A 16,240-nucleotide genomic window follows, 5' to 3' on the forward strand; every position below is an offset into this window, starting at 1 on the left:
TTTTTGGAAACAGGGCCTTGCTCTCTTGCCCAGGCTGGAGTACAGTGGCACAGTCATGGCTCACTGCAGCCTCGATGTCCAGGCTCAAGTGATCCTCCCACTTAAGGCTTCTGAGTAGCTGGTACTACAGGCACATGCCACCATGCCTGGCTAATTTTTATTTATTTATTTTTTTCTGGTAGAGACATGATCTCCCTATGTTTCCCCGGCTGGCTTCAGACTCCTGGCTCAAGTGATCCTCCCACCTTGGCCTCCCAAAGTATTGGGATTACAGGTGTGAACCACCACGTCTGGCCCAGGCTTATTTTTAAAATTTGGTGACACAAAAATGACATGGATTTTTTAGAAAAGTTAAACGATACAAAAAAGTCAAAAAGGAAGTCACAAAAACTTGACACAGTCCTCCTAACCACCCTACGAGGTAGGTGCTATTATTATCCCTGTTTTGTACATGTCCAAGGCCGTATAAGTAATTGGGCAAAGTCTTGAATCCCGGCAGTGTAGCACTAGATTGTGCTTCTCAACCATGGTTTATAACCAAGCCAGTTATCATAACCATATTTTAGTGCTTGGTTTTGTCATTCTTCTAACTTCCTGTAAGGTTAACCAGTCTGAGCTGACAGAAGGATCTGAACTGATGCAAATGTGGTTGGAACAACCCGCAGTCTTGTATCAGTCTACAAGTCAGATGAGAAAGGGAGCCATGATTAGGTGGAACATGAGACTTATTTGCTCCTAGAAGAGGTGAAATAATAGTGAAAGAGGTTTCCTTTTTTGTAAACTATTTTATGCCATGAAAATAACTTTAGAAGTGTGTTTTCCTGTTTGTATTGTGGGTATTTTGTAAGAAATTCACACTGCCTCGCAAAGATTCAGAACACTTGAGATAGTCATGGAATTATATCATACACTGCACATAAAAATCACTGGCATCTCAACTTCATGTAGCCAAGGCCATCTGATATTAGTCCAGGTCTTGGCCAACCAACTGAGCTAACGCCGAGACCCACCTACAGTGCTTGAGTGTTGAATCCAGACTTTCTGGTAGGAGAGATCAGAAGGAACTAGGGAGTTTCCCCAGCAAGGTCATGGGTAGAAAATTAGGCAGAGATAATTCTGTCTCCAATCCATTACAGTTCGGATGTTGAAAACTCCTCAGTGGTATTACTTCTTTGGTGATGTCCAGGCTTTATATGCTTTCTGAATCCCAAAGTTGTAGAGATTTATGGAATTGGACTTTACCAAGTAAGTCTACCTAGCCGTCCAAGATGGCATGCCTGCTTATTGTCACAGATGTCTTCTTTCACCAGCATAGAGGCTATGACCACAGCTTCATAACCTTCTGTCCTTCATGGCTGCCATGTAATATCCAAACTGCTGGGAGCTGAAGGGGCCTCTTCCCGAACATTATTAAATCACTGTCTTAGAGATTTTATTACCTTGAAATGTAAATTACTAGCAAGTGAACCTAGCCCTTTTATTTGTGTGTGTGTGTTTCACTGTTTCCTAGCAGGTTGGCAGCTTTGGGAGATAATTATGTAGCAGTTGGCTTAGAACAGTGGTTTCTCATTCTTGGCTTCACATTAGAATCACCTGGGAGCTTTTAACACTCCCAGTGCTCACGCCAAATCCCAGACTGATTAAATCAGAATCTCTGGGGGTGGTGCCTAGGCATCAGTATTTTTTAAAGCTCCCAGGTGATTACAGTGCAGCAAGATTGAGAACTGTTGGCTTAGAAGGGACCTTCTCCTATTCATTCATAGTGTTACTATCTGTACCTCATTTTCTGCAGTTGAAGTGAATTTTAAGAATAGGTTATCGGTGCCCAAAAGCCTCGCTCTGACTTGAGCATACGTCACAGTTACTGGAGAGGCTTGTTAAAGCACTGGTTGCATAACTTTTCTCATTTTTTCTTCTGGGATAAGCCCCACTCTTAGAATTCCTGATTTAGTAGGTCTGGGTTGGAACCCAAGACTGCATTTTTAACAAGTTCCCGTCATGGTGACACTGCTGGTACTGGGAACACGCTTTGAGAGCCTCTGCTGTCATCCCGTCCTCTTGCCTTCCTTCTGCTCTTTTCTTTTTCCTCCAGTGGTGGCCGGGGCTGCTGCCTCTGGCAGTCCATAGTCACAGTATCAGTGTCAGGATAGGCAATGAATGCATGAGGATATTTAACCTGTTGCCCCTCCTCAAAGTAATCATACAGTCTAAGAAGAATTTACCATATATGCATATGCAACCTTCTCTGCATGCATAATTGCTCCCCTTCAGTCCTTTCTACGACAAAATCAAAGCCACCACTGAATAGATTTCTGGTGTCCAGAATGGCCCTTGGATTTCACTTGCCCACAGAAACAATTTTATGGATGGCGGTTAGGTACAGCTGAACACGTGCTGTTGAAACCATTCTTCAGTACTTTTGTAGGCTCAAAGAGACTTTGATGGTCTGTTTCCCATTTAAAGAATTCAATTTCTGAGTTTCAAAGAACGAATTTTTAAACAAACTCTTAGAATGTAGCTTGTTTAGCAATGGCCTGCAACTGAAACATTTGACGTATTTTATTTATAGTTATTTTACCCTTTACATTTGGAGCCAAAGTATGGGAGAAAGGATTTGTCATGATTCAGTTAACATTTATTAGGGGACCGCAATGTACTGGCACTGTGCTATTTACTGGGTATATAAAGAGGAAAAAGATAGCCCCTTCCCTGGAAGAGCTCATATTCTAGGCAGGAAAATATATCTATGGAGCAAATAAAAAATATTTTCCAAGTTACCAATGTGACATGTGCAATAATGAAGAATTGATGAAGGAGGCATCTGTTCTTCTGAGAGAGACAGACATGATGGTGTGTGTGGTGGAACATGGAGTCTGTGTGGGTGTGTTTGTTAGGAGGAAGAAGAGTGTTTAAGAGGTTCAGAATCAGAGATTATTATAGCCTGATGACCAAGGGGGGAGTTCCCCACGCAGAAAAGGGGGTCAAGGGCATTCTAGGATGGTGGAAGATTGTGCATGCGGAGGGGGCTACTCTACAGGAGAAAGGCGAGTAGTCAGCTGAGTTCCCCAGGTGGTGTGACTGGAGAATGACTGGGAAGGGCATTGACCACCCCACAAAGTCAGAGTCACAGAGGAAAACATGCGAAAAGTTAAGCTAATTAACTTAACTGATATGTCCTGAGGAACACAGTTTTAATTTCAGCAGAATACTAAGACTTTGAAAATGTCTGAAAGTGGTCTTCAGATTGTGCTCTGAGAAGCCCGCTTTGTGCTTGACTGGTGTGAGGTCAAAAGAGCAGGCGGGGACCCACCAGAGCTCCCTCACCGACTCTGCTGTTATCCATCCACCTCTCAAGCTTTTATTTGGTCCATTCCACTTAGTAGGCACATCTGAGAACATTACATTTGAAAAAGGGTACGCAACTAGAAAAGTTTTAAAACCCGTGTATTTTAATCCTCACGTGTTTAGTAACAGTCTGATGACTCGGTGCGGACAGCCACATCTCTCAGCGGCTGGCCAAATAATAAATGTTCTCAGATAATCAGCTGAAGAAGGGAATCAGGCAGGTGTCGATGTGGATGTGTGAGCAGTGATAATCGTTAGTTGGCCACAAGAGATAATGACAATATAATTTACCCCCAGAATGAACGCTTGAAAATCAATGTTAGAATTTTCTTATGAAGGCCAGGTGCAGTTGCTCATACCTGTCATCCCAGGACTTTGGGAGGCCAAGGCAAGAGGATCACTTAAGGCCAGGAGTTTGACACCAACCTGGGCAAGATAGCCAGACCTCGTCTCTACAAGAAATTTCAAAAATTAGCCAGGGCATGTACCACGCTGCCTTGCTCAGGCACTTGTACCTGAACGCTGGGCACAAGCCCACAGACATGAACCCTTTAAGGTGAAGCTGATTAACGAACTGAATGAGTGACAGGTCCATCTTGGGGTGGTCGATAAGGTGTCCTGGCACTCCAAGTGCAAGGACGGCACCTGGATTTTCCTGGGAGGACTTCCTTATGAACTGACTGAAGGGGACATCATATGTGTGTTCTCACAACATGGGGAGATTGTTAACATTAATCTTGTGCAGGACAAGAAGAATGGAAAATCCAAAGGATTCTGTTTCCTTTCCTGTAAAGACCAGCGGAGCACAATTCTGGCTGTTGACAATTTTAATGGGATCAAGATCAAAGGAAGAACTATCTGAGTGGATCAAGTGTCTAACTATCGGGCTCCTAAGGAGTCAGAAGAAATAGATGATGTGACCAAAGAGCTCCAGAGAAGGGCTGTGGGGCTCATACCCCCTCACTGAATTTGTGTCAGAGCCCTGAAAATGAAAAACCAACAAAAAAAGCACAAAAAAGACAAACAGGAAAAAAAGGAAATAAAGAAAGAGAGAAAACTGACTGGGAGGTACAGGCAGAACAACCATCCTCTTCATCATTCAGAAACAAGACACTAAAGGAAAAGGATGACCTGGCCCTAAGAAAAACAGCAACAAGAACTCAGAGATAGCTCAGAAGTCAGAGTCCAGGGAGGGGCGGAAGCTCCCCGAGGCCAGGACTGCCTACTCTGGTGGAGCAGAGGACCTAGAGCGGGAGCTGAAGAAGGAGAAACCCAGCCACTAGCCTAAGTCCTCAAGCAGGAGGGAGGCAAAAGAAAAGACCAGGAATAGGGACAGAGGGCAGAGCTCAGACACACATTCTAGCCTGTACAACAGGCGTTCTGAAGGGTGTAGTCATAGAAGTTGAAGTAGGAGCTGAGATAAATCCCATAGGCATAAAAGGGCCCAGCGCTCCCAAGAGCTGGAGCCTTCGAATCACAGTGACCATAGGCTTCCTGAAGATTGTTCAGCTGCTCAGTAGATTTGGAAATAGTTATGTTCTTTAAATGCAGTCAAATTCAGTTGAGTTGTTACTATTTTTATATCTAAAACTTCTGGGGCTGGATTTTTTTAATCCCTTGAGTATTACAGTCATTGAGAGGGCTGCAGTTTCAACAGATACCCTGGATATTCTTCGCACCATCCATTGTCCCTGTACCAGAGTATGTGTCCTGAATTTTGGTTCATAAATATGGCTCTTGAACCCATAGACCCCAATTGAAGATGGAATTTTCAGGAAAGGAAAAATACCGGATAATTCTAGAATTCTAGTTTTTGTGTTACAGGTCTAGAGCTCAGCGTCGTGGGACCTTTCCAGTTACTAGGTTTGGACAGCTTGATGTGAATGAATGGGATAGGATTTTTAAGATCAACCAGCTCCATGACCAAACCCTCCTGTTTTAAAAAAATGTTAATGTCTTTTCTTTTTCATTAAGACTTTCTTGTTTGATATGCCCCTTTCCACATTTTTTCCTTGCAATGCTTTTATTATTTATTTGTATTGAGATGAAATTCATGTAACATAAAGTTAACCATTTTAAAGAGAACAATTCAGTGGCATTGGTGCTTGACATCCACAATGTTGTGTAACCATTGCCTCTGTCTAGTTCCAAAACATTTTTTATCATCCCAAAATGAAACCCTGTATCCATGAAACTGGAACTCCCCAAGTCCTCCCTCCTCGCTGTCCCTAGCAACCAGCAATTAACTTCCTATTTATTGGTTTGCCTATTCTGGATATTTCATATAAATGGAATTATACAAAAATAAAAAATTAGCCAGATGTAGTTGTGTGTGTGTCTAGTTCCAGCTACTTGGGAGGGAGGGTGGATTGCTTAAGCCTAGGAGTTTGAGGCTGCAGTGAGCTCTGATCATTCCACCACACTGCAGAGAGACACCTTGTCTCAAAAAAAAAAAGAAAAAGGAATTTTCTCATGAGGAAAAACTAATTTTTTAAACATTTTATATCATTTTTATACTTTTAAAATTGTAGTACTTCTTGATCTATTACCTGTACTTACTGTCTCATTCAAGATAAAAATAGCCTTTGCTATTGTAAACAGTGCTGCAATGAACATTCGTGTGCATGTGTCCTTATAATAGAATGATTTATAGTCCTTTGGATATATACCCAGTAATGGGATTGCTGGGTCAAATGAAATTTCTGTTTCTAGATCCTTGAGGAATTACCACACTGTCTTCCACAGTGGTTGAACTAATTTACACTCCCACCAACAGTTTAAAAGTGTTCCGATTTCTCCACATCCTCTTCAGCATCTGCTGTCTCCAGATTTTTTAATGATCACCATTTTAACTGGCATGAGATGGTATCTCAATGTGGTTTTGATTTGCATTTCTCTAATGACCAGTAATGATGAGCATTTCTTCATATGTTTGTTGGCCTCATATATGTCTTCTTTTGAAAAGTAGCTGTTCATATCCTTTGCCCACTTTTGAATGAGTTTGTTTGTTTTTTTCTTGTAAATCTGCTTTAGTTCTTTGTAGATTCTGGATGTTAGCCCTTTGTCATATGGGTAGATTGCAAATATTTTTTCCAATTCTGTTGGTTGCTGGTTCACCCTGATGATTGTTTCTTTTGCTATGCAGAAACTCTTAAGTTTAATTAGATCCCATTTGTCTATTTTGGCTTTTGTTGCAATTGCTTTTGGTGTTTTAGTCATGAAGTACTTGCCTATGCCTATGTCCTGAATGGTTTTTGCCTAGGTTTTTTCTTCTAGGGTTTTTATGGTGTTAGGTCTTATGTTTAAGTCTTTAATCCATCTGGAGTTAATTTTAGTGTAAGGTGTCAGGAAGGGGTCCAGTTTCTGCTTTCTGAACATGGATAGCCAATTCTCCCAACACCATTTATCAAACAGGGAATCCTTTCCCCATTGCTAGTTTTTGTCAGGCTCGTCAAAGATCAGATGGTTGTAGATGTGTGGCATTGCCTCCAAGGCCTCTGTTATGTTCCATTGGTCTGTATGTCTGTTTTGGTACCAGTACCATGCTGTTTTGATTACTTTAGCCTTGTAGTATAGTTTGAAATTAGGTAGCGTGATGTCTCCAGCTTTGTTCTTTTTGCTTAGAATTGTCATGGCTATGCGGGCTCTCTTTTGGTTCTATATGAAGTTTAAAGCGTTTTTTTCCAGTTCTGTGAAGAACGTCAATGGTAGGAGATAGCATTGAATCTATAAATTACTTTGGGCAATATGGCCATTTTCACGATATTGATTCTTCCTAACCAGGAGCATGGAATATTTTTCCATCTGTTTGTCCTCTCTTACTTCCTTGAGTAGTAGTTTGTAGTTCTATTTGAAGAGGCCCTTCGCATCCTTTGTTAGTTGTATTCTTAGGTATTTTATTCTCTTAGTAGCAGTTGTGAATGGGAGTTTGCTCATGATTTGGCTGTTTGTCTGTTATTGGTGTATAGGAATGCTTGTGATTTTTGTACATTGATTTTGTAACCTGAGGCTTTTCTGGAGTTGTTTATTAGTTTCAGGAGATTTTTGGGCTGAGATGTTGGGGTCTTATTATATATAGTCACGTCAGCTGCAAATGGAGACAATTTGACTTCCTGTTTTGCTACTTGTATACCCTTTATTTCTTTTTCTTGCTTGATTGCTCTGGCTAGAGCTTCCAATACTATATTGATAGAAATGGTGAGAGAGGGCATCCTTGTCTAGTGCCAGTTTTCAAAGGGAATGCTTCCAGTTTTTGCCCATTCAGTATGATACTGGCTGTGGGTTTGTCATAAATAGCTTTTATTATTTTGAGGTACGTTCCATCAATACCTAGTTTATTGAGAGTTTTTAGCGTAAAGAGCTGTTGAATTTTGTTGAAGGCCTTCTCTGCATCTATTGAGATGATTATGTGGTTTTTGTCTTTGGTTCTGTTTATGTGATGGATTACATTTATAGGTTTGCATATGTTGTATCAGCCTTGCATCCCTGGGATGAAGCCTACTTGATCATGGTGGATAAGCTTTTTGATGTGCGATTGCATTCAGTTTGCAAGTATTTTGTTGAAGAGTTTTGCGTTAATGTTCATCATGGATGTTGGTCTGAAGTTTTCTTTTTCAGTTATATCTCTGCCAGGTTTTGGTATCAGGATGATGTTGGTCTCATAAATGAGTTAGGGAGAAGTCTCTCATTTTGTACTGTTTGGAATATTTCAGAAGGAATGGTACCAGCTCCTCTTTATACATCTGGTAGAATTTGAGTGTAAACCCATCTGGACCTGGACTGTTTTTGGGTGGTAGGCTATTAATTGCTGCCTCAACTTCAGCCCTTATTATTGGTCTATTCAGGGTTTCAACTTCTTCCTGGTTTAGTCTTGGGAGGGTGTAAGTGTCCAGGAATTTATCAATTTCTTCCAGGTTTACTGGTTTATGTGCATGGAGTTGTTTGTAGTAATCTCTGATGGTAGTTTTTATTTCTGTGGAATCGGTGGTGATATCCCCTTTATCATTTTTTATTGCATCTATTTGGTTCTTCTCTCTTCTTTTTTATTAGTCTGGCTAGAGGTCTGTCTATTTTGTTGATCTTTTCAATAAACCAGCTCCTGGATTTATTGATTTTTTTTAAAGGGTTTTTTGTGTCTCTATTTCCTTGAGTTCTGCTCTGATCTTAGTTATTTCTTGTCTTTTGCTAGCTTTTGAATTTTTTTTTGATCTTGCTCCTCTATCTCTTTCAATTTTGTTGCTGTATTCTGGCGACCCATCTCATGTGCAAAGACACACATAGACTCAAAATAAAGGGATGGAAGAAGATTTACCAAGCAAATGGAGGGGTTGCATTCCTAGTCTCTGATAAAGTAGACTTGAAACCAGACTTTAAAAAACAGCAGGTGTTGCAATCTTAGTCTCTGATAAAACAGACTTTAAATCAACAAAGATCAAAAGAGACAAAGAAGAACATTACATAATGGTAAAATGATCAATGCAACAAGGAGAGCTAACAATCCTCAATATATATGCACCCCATACAGGAGCACCCAGATACATAAGGCAAGTTCTTAATGATTTACAAAGAGACATAGACTCCCACACAATAATAGTGGGAGACTTTACACTCCACTTTCAATATTCGACATAAAATCAACAAGGATATCCAGGACTTGAATGCAGAACTTGAACAAGCAGCCCTAATAGACATCTACAGAACTCTCCACCCCAAATCTGCAGAATATACATTCTTCTCAGCACCACATCGCATTTACTGTAAAATTGATCACATAATTGAAAGTGAATCACTCCTCAGCAAATACAAAAGAACAGAAACCATAACAATCTCTCAGACCACAGTGCAATCAAATTAGAACTCAGGATTAAGAAACTCACCCAAAACCGCTCAAGTACATGGAAATTGAACAGCTTGCTCCTAAATGATGACTGGATAAACAATTAAATGAAGGCAGAAATAAAGATGTTCTTTGAAACCAATGAGAATGAAGACACAACATACCAGAATCTCTGGGACACATTTAAAGCATTGTGTAGAGGGAAATTTATAGCAATAAATGCTCACGTGAGAAGCGAGGAAAGATCTAAAATCTACACCTTATTGTCAAAATTTTCTAATTATTTGTATCATGTTTAGATAATTGTTCATTTAGTTTTAATCATCTTTCTAAGAATAAAAGGGAAGCGCCTCCTTATTCTTTACTTACGTATAACTTTTGCATTTAAATATAGATTGGCTGCCCTGAGGTGATGATGAATCCTTCCCGGGAGCCAAAGTGTCATGACTTTATATTTTATCATTTCTGTCTGCTGGGGCGACACTCACTCAGTACTGTTTGACAGAAAGAAGAAAAAAAAGACCTGAAGAAAATAGCCCCAAAAGATGTTTCGGTACAAGAGAAATAGCTACAGAAGGAAAGAACATTATAAAATTAAAAACCTAGTGTCTTAGTTCACTCGTGCTGCTATAACAAAATAGTACAGACTAGTTAATTTATGAAGAACAGAAATGTATTTTTTTACAGCTCTTGATGGGGAAGTTCAAGAGTGAGGCATCAGCATTGGTGTGTTATGAGGGTCGCTCTCTGCTTTCAAGATGGTGCCTTGTTGCTGCATCCTCCAGAGAGGAGGAATACTGTGTCCTTACGTGGTGGAAGGCGTGGAAGGACAAAACAGTGCAAACTTTCTCTGAAGCTTTCTCTTTTTTTTGAGACAGAGTCTCACGCTGTCACCCAGGCTGGAGTGCAATGGTGCTATGTCAGCTCACTGCAACCTCTGCCTCCAGGGTTCAAGTGATTCTCCTGCCTCAGGCTCCTGAGTAGCTGGGATTACAGATATCCACCACTACACCTGGCTAATTTTTGTATTTTTAGTAGAGATGGGGGCTGGTCTTGAACTCCTGACCTCAGGTGATCCACCCACCTCAGCCCCCAGAGTGCTGGGATTATACGTGTGAGCCACCACGCCCAGCCTGAAGCTTCTTTTTTAAGGACATTAATCCATCCATGAGACAGAACCCCCATGACTTAATCCTAAAAGGCCCCACCTTTTAATACTACCACAGTGGGGATTAAGTTTCCATTTGAATTTTTGAGAGGGGCACACATTCAAAACATGACACCTGGGGAAGAACATTATGTGGTGTGACGGGCAGAGCACTAGAGTTCTGAATTCTAGCCCTAGCTGTGCCACTAGTTGTGTGCCCTTGACCTTTTGATTAAAATCTCCATGGTACGCTTTCCCCTTCTGAGAAGCGTGTTGGGGAGCGGTTGGGTGGGATGCTTGAAGTGTAGACGTTCTAAATTACGTGCAGTTCAATGTGTTGGAAGAAATACAGAACTTGGAGTCCACTGGCAAGAGCTAAAATCAGATCACTCACTGCGTGTGACCTCATGCAGGTTATGTAGCTTTGCAGTGCCCTCCCTGGAAAATGATGCTGATGATTCCTACCTTCACCACATGAGATGAGGTACATGAAAGGGCCAGGGCATGTTTCTGACAGCTGAAAGTCATCACAAGAAGGAAACTACATCTGCAAAAGCAGTTTATCACGTGATAGAAGGATGGTAGATACAGGGCATGTAAGGAAAACAGATGAATAACTCTTGAAATTTGAAAATGACTTAAGTAAACCTGTGGGGAATAGATATATTTTTAAATTGTACTTTGGGCTCTGGGGTACATGTGCACATCTTGCATCCTGTAGGATTGTTGCATAGGTACATACATGCCATGCTGGTTTGCTGTCCCCATTCCCCACGCCCCCCATCACTTAATTAAGCTGATTCCTTGTAAACTCTTTTACTGAACTAACAATACATATTAAGTGCTTATCATTTATGCCCTTAAGGAGCTTACAGTCTAATTGATTAGTCAATCCTTTTTTTCTTTTTTAAAAATATTTTTCCTTCAGTTTTAATCGTTGGCCTAAAATTTTTTTTCTTATTTGGAGGTGATATAAGCCCTCCTTTCTCTTATACTGAATTAATATTTACTCTGTTGATTCCCAGATCTGATCATCTGGTTTCATTTCGAAGCAGAAATGAACCCATTTTTCTTGGTGCTGAGTGAGCATTTCTGAACAGACCAGGACTCTCCAGTGCTTTCTGGAGGAAAGAGCTGACTAGAGCAGAACAATGCCGCGGCATGGCCAGACCTTCAGGGGAACACCCGGCCCCACCCAGCCAGTGGCACGCCGGGTCTTCTCTGTTTCAGCTTTTCAATCCTTAATTGGCAGTAGAGGCATTTTCAAGAAAATGTTGGAGATATGTTTCAGGAACGTAGGATTGAAATAGTAAGGCATTGTAAATGATAGAATTGAGAAACAGAGCTAAGGAGTGAGAGCTTTAAACAATATTTTTAAATTCTACACAATTAGAAGAATAAATACATTTACAGAAAGAGATTTTCATCCCAATTAACTGGTAATGTCATTGAACACTTTTTTTTTTAATTACAATCTGTGATAAAATGACATTTATGAAACCAATAAGACATAGTGTGGCCGTTGAGCCAAGTTTGTGGTTTACCTTTGACTGCAGTTAAAACAAGTATGATGAATGAACAATTCCTGTTACCGCTGGATACAAGCAGGACTTTGTAAGAAGAGTCCTGAAATCTTTAGTTGAAGTCTTTGTTTCTCACCACTGTACTGAAGCTGAAAATGTTTCAAAACTAGTAGGCAGTCTTCTTTTAATGTATCTTATTCACTTGAAATTAAAGACAGAAGCTCTCAAGTTAATCACAAAAATTCTTTTGCGATAATTAATAACTTGGGATTTTTCAATTGGTTTTGAGTACAGTAAGAAAATTAAGGAATTTATACATTTTGAATGTGCTCAGTACAACAGGAATAGTTTCAGCAACGTCTGTTCAAATGATAAGTATACTCTCCCTTTGATTTGAATACCCATCCTCTCTTCTGGTACATATCAAATCCCAGGCCTGAAGCTCCCCAGGGATTTGGTACTGCTAGTTCTGTTATAAAAATGAGCCAGTAAATGTATTGGTTGGAAGTGGCATTTACCAAGGAAATACACCTGAAATGAAATGAAAACCTACTTTATAACATACTTCTTTTTTATCCTCTGCATACTGCAGTGGAATTGTAGGCTGATGCTCCAGGCTTCCCCTTGAATGAATGCCTGTGGGCTAGGCGAGAAGCTGTTTTCTTTGTGGTTTGTCTCCTGTCCAAACCCATGGGAAGGACAAGCTCCTTTCGTTTTCATTCTTTTCTAACTCTAGCGATTTTGAACACAGAACCCCCATCCTCCCACCACCCAAACTCCACATTCCAACCTCGTGATTTCATGATACCTGGCATGTCTCCCCTGCCATGCCGTCAGGCCACCTGCTGACTCTTGCAGAGGGAACAGACGGGAACATAAACTCACTGCAGAAGAGCAGGACGTTCTCTGTATATTTTTAAGACCAGGAATCCAGTTCCCATTTAGAGGCTGTATTTTTTTAATAGCGCCTTGAAAATTGAACAAAACACTTCTTGTTGCTCTCGTTGCCTGATAATATCATTCCCTCTACACTAATGTATAGAATCCCAGAAACTAGAGAATGGAAAAGATGTATTAAATCCCGTCTACCCCATTCCCACTGGTCACTATACTTTTTTCCCAGTCTCTTCTCTGGTGCTTTTCTCTTCTGGTTTTCTCAAGAATTTGTTTTCTCCATTTCTCCTGGGGAATAATTTCTGAGTTTGAAGATGGAGGAATATATATGAAAAATCCCTGTTTTTTTCAACTTAAAATTCCTAGTCTTCGTAACCCTTTACATTACCATAAACAGTCCCTTATCTTCCTAGGTCAAGTATTTCGGGATGGTATTTTTTTCCTTTCCATTTATTAACTTCAGAGTTTGTTTTTCTGCTTCACTTTTTCTCTTCATCAATCAGTCCCTAAAGCCCATTAATCATTTCTTGCTGCACTGAAAATTCCTTTGCTTATTCCCATATCAGGAACCCAGAACTGGTTAAGGTCCCTAGGTCCTGGAGGAAGCCTTACTAATAGGTACTCATTCTATGCTAACTTCTCTCTCTGTCTCAATTCTCAAGTAGGAATTATTTTTAAAATATTGTTTCTAAATTATGATTTGGGGATTTCACCACTTGAAAGCCTTTTATGTGCATGTTTGTGATTTTGAATGTAAGATTATGTTTGTTCTCAATTACCTGAAGGATATTTTTCATATCCTCAAAGCCACAAATCATTTGCATCTCCTCCTCAGTTCTTGGATCAAGCACAGTTCTGGACAATGGAACTATGATGTCACATTCTATTTTATGATTGCCATCTTATGAGTTGAGAGGAAAATAGATTATACTTTGTAGGGTTTGGAAATACCAAATTTAAGTGGCCTTGGCATTCACATATCAAAAGTAGATTAGCTCTCAGGAGCTAGCATTAGGTATAAAAAAGACCTAACATGCTTTGTGGCTTCCTGGATTGGAGGACTCAACATTATAAAGATGTCAGTTCTCCTTGAAACAATCTATAGCTGCAATGTGATCCCAGACAGCAACCCAGCCAACAACTGCAACTTCTAATCTGATCTAAAAAGAAGAAGGAAAAATGAACACATTTTTTTTTCCTCTTGAGACTTGACAAGATGATTCTAAAATATATTGATATGTATAAAGGGCCAAGGATGGGTTAAGTGCTCTTGAAGAAAAAGAAGGTGGAAAGCCTCACTTTACTAGGTCCCAAGATGTGTTTTTTAAAAGCAATGTGATACTGACACAGTTACAGATAGACTAATGAGTCAGAATTGAAAGACCAGACCCTTACCAGATTCTTCATACAGGGAGCCTTGATTTTTGATGGAGATAGCATTTCAAAGCAGTGGGAAGAGACAGTCTTTTCAATAAATGGTGCTAGAATAATCAGATATTCATATAGGGAATAAAAGAAGAAATTAGATGCTTATCTGACACCATATGCAAAGAACTCCAGATAGATACAGACCTAAATGTGAAGAGTCAAGATAAAACTTTAAAGCCTGCACACACATGCACACGCACACACATGCACACGCACACACATTTTATATGCGTGTATGTTTGTGTGTACAGCTATATGTATATATCCATATATGCACGCACACACATGTACCTTCATAACTGCGGGGCATTGAGAGATTTCTTCTATGATACAACAGTCTGTTATCAGAAGTTATATATTTGATTTGTAAAATTAAGTACTTGTCTTTGTCAAAAGATAACATAAAGAGAAGGCAGCCACACAGTAAGACAATATTCACTCTACATGTAATTAATAGAATATTAGCACCTAGAATATATACATTCTTAAATCTATAAAAGACAATCCAATCTGAGAAAAATAGGCATAATAATTTAAGTGGGTTCTTCATAGAAGAGGAGGTAAAAAATAGCCAATAATCATAAAAAGAGTTCTCAACTTCTTTAATAATCAAAGAGAATTAAACCATAATGAGATTCTACCTCATTTCCGTTAGATTAGGCAAAAATAAAAAGACTGCCAATACCAAGCGTTGATGAGGATATGAAACCATAGGAACTTGGTAGAAAGTGTATAATGTTGCATAGTTAGGAATAGTTCACCACTCTGAAGTACTGCGGTTGAAGATACATACACATACATATGACTCAGCAATTCTGCTCCTAGATATATGCACTAGAAAAACTTGGCTCATAATACAACAAAGATACCTGTGTAAGAATGGTCTTTTTTGGCCCTGTGATTTTTTATTTTGCAAATTTTTAAATCAATTGAAAAGTTACAAAATGAATACAACAAATGTGATCAAGTCTTAATAGCTAAGCAAAGCACAGTAGCTAACAGAGGGAACATACACGGGCTTTGAAGTCAGTGATACTTGGCCGGAAACCTCCACTTCCCCACCTACTAGCTGTGTGACCATGGGCAATCTAGTAAATTCTGTGAGCCTTACTTCTCTCATCTGGAAATAATATGCCTGCCATAAAAGGTATTATAAGGATTAAATGCATTAATTTATATAAAGCACTGAGCATAAATGCCTACAACATGGTAGTTGTTCAGTAAATTATTGCCGCTATTACTGTTTTGTTGTGGAGGTGGTTAAAAATGATAATGAAACATTTTATTTTTCAGAGTCTTTTGATTACAGCACATTTATTGATACGTACTGATTTTGGATTTTTCACTGTGGAATGTATTATAAAATAATTCAGGGGAAAAATAGCATTTTAAAAGACTTGTATTGCACTTTTTTCCTTTCATTTTCCTATTATAACGTCAGCATTAGAAAGTATAAACCAAAGGGAAAACATGATCAGGGTACAAATGTTTTTTATAATTTAAATAATTGCCTAGAATTAAAATGTCCTTTTGAAGAATTTTGAAAACCCAAATATGGTTTTATTAAAAGTAAAAGGAAACCAAGGCATAGAAAATTTAAATAATCTTATTAGGAAGTAATATTAGAAATAGAGTGTATGTTTCCTAATTTCTAGCCCAAGATCTTATACATTAAATTATAATATCCACAGTATTTTAAAAAATCTTAAGGCAACAGCAGTAGTCTTTAGCACTAATCCCAAGACCTTCATTTCCTTAACTGCAAAATAAATGAAATCACATGAAAAGCCCTTGAGGCCCCTTTAATCTCCAGTGAAATTTGATTCTATGTCTGAAGGCTTCCTCATTGACCACCAAACCACAGTTCTCTCTTCCTCTTGGGAATTCCTCTCTGAATCCTACTTTGTATCATTCCAAACTGGCCGTGATCATGGTCCCACATCATACCTTTACTTACCTTTTTATAAACAATGTCCTCAGTCTTCAATTAGATCACATTCTCTTGGGGATGCAGATCCCCTCCCCTCCACCCCTTCCCCTCCCCTCCTCTGCTTCCCCTCCCCCCAC

At 39.5% G+C, this 16,240-nt stretch overlaps 1 protein-coding gene and 1 pseudogene across 6 annotated transcripts in view; both read left to right on the plus strand.

The window, feature by feature from the left end:
• LOC108301070 overlaps positions 1-5,335 on the plus strand; it is a 9,952-nt pseudogene extending 4,617 nt beyond the window's left edge. The window contains exon 2 of the transcript XR_005199397.1: positions 3,825-5,335. The product of XR_005199397.1 is annotated as an RNA-binding motif protein, X-linked 2-like (transcript). The remainder of the gene's footprint in view (positions 1-3,824) is intronic.
• The window catches only part of WARS2 (tryptophanyl tRNA synthetase 2, mitochondrial), a 112,265-nt gene that overhangs the window by 55,170 nt on the left and 40,855 nt on the right, over positions 1-16,240 (plus strand). The window lies entirely within an intron of this gene.

The sequence above is a fragment of the Cebus imitator genome, unplaced genomic scaffold (assembly GCF_001604975.1).
Source record: "Cebus imitator isolate Cc_AM_T3 unplaced genomic scaffold, Cebus_imitator-1.0 Scaffold32, whole genome shotgun sequence".
Lineage (NCBI taxonomy): Eukaryota > Metazoa > Chordata > Mammalia > Primates > Cebidae > Cebus > Cebus imitator.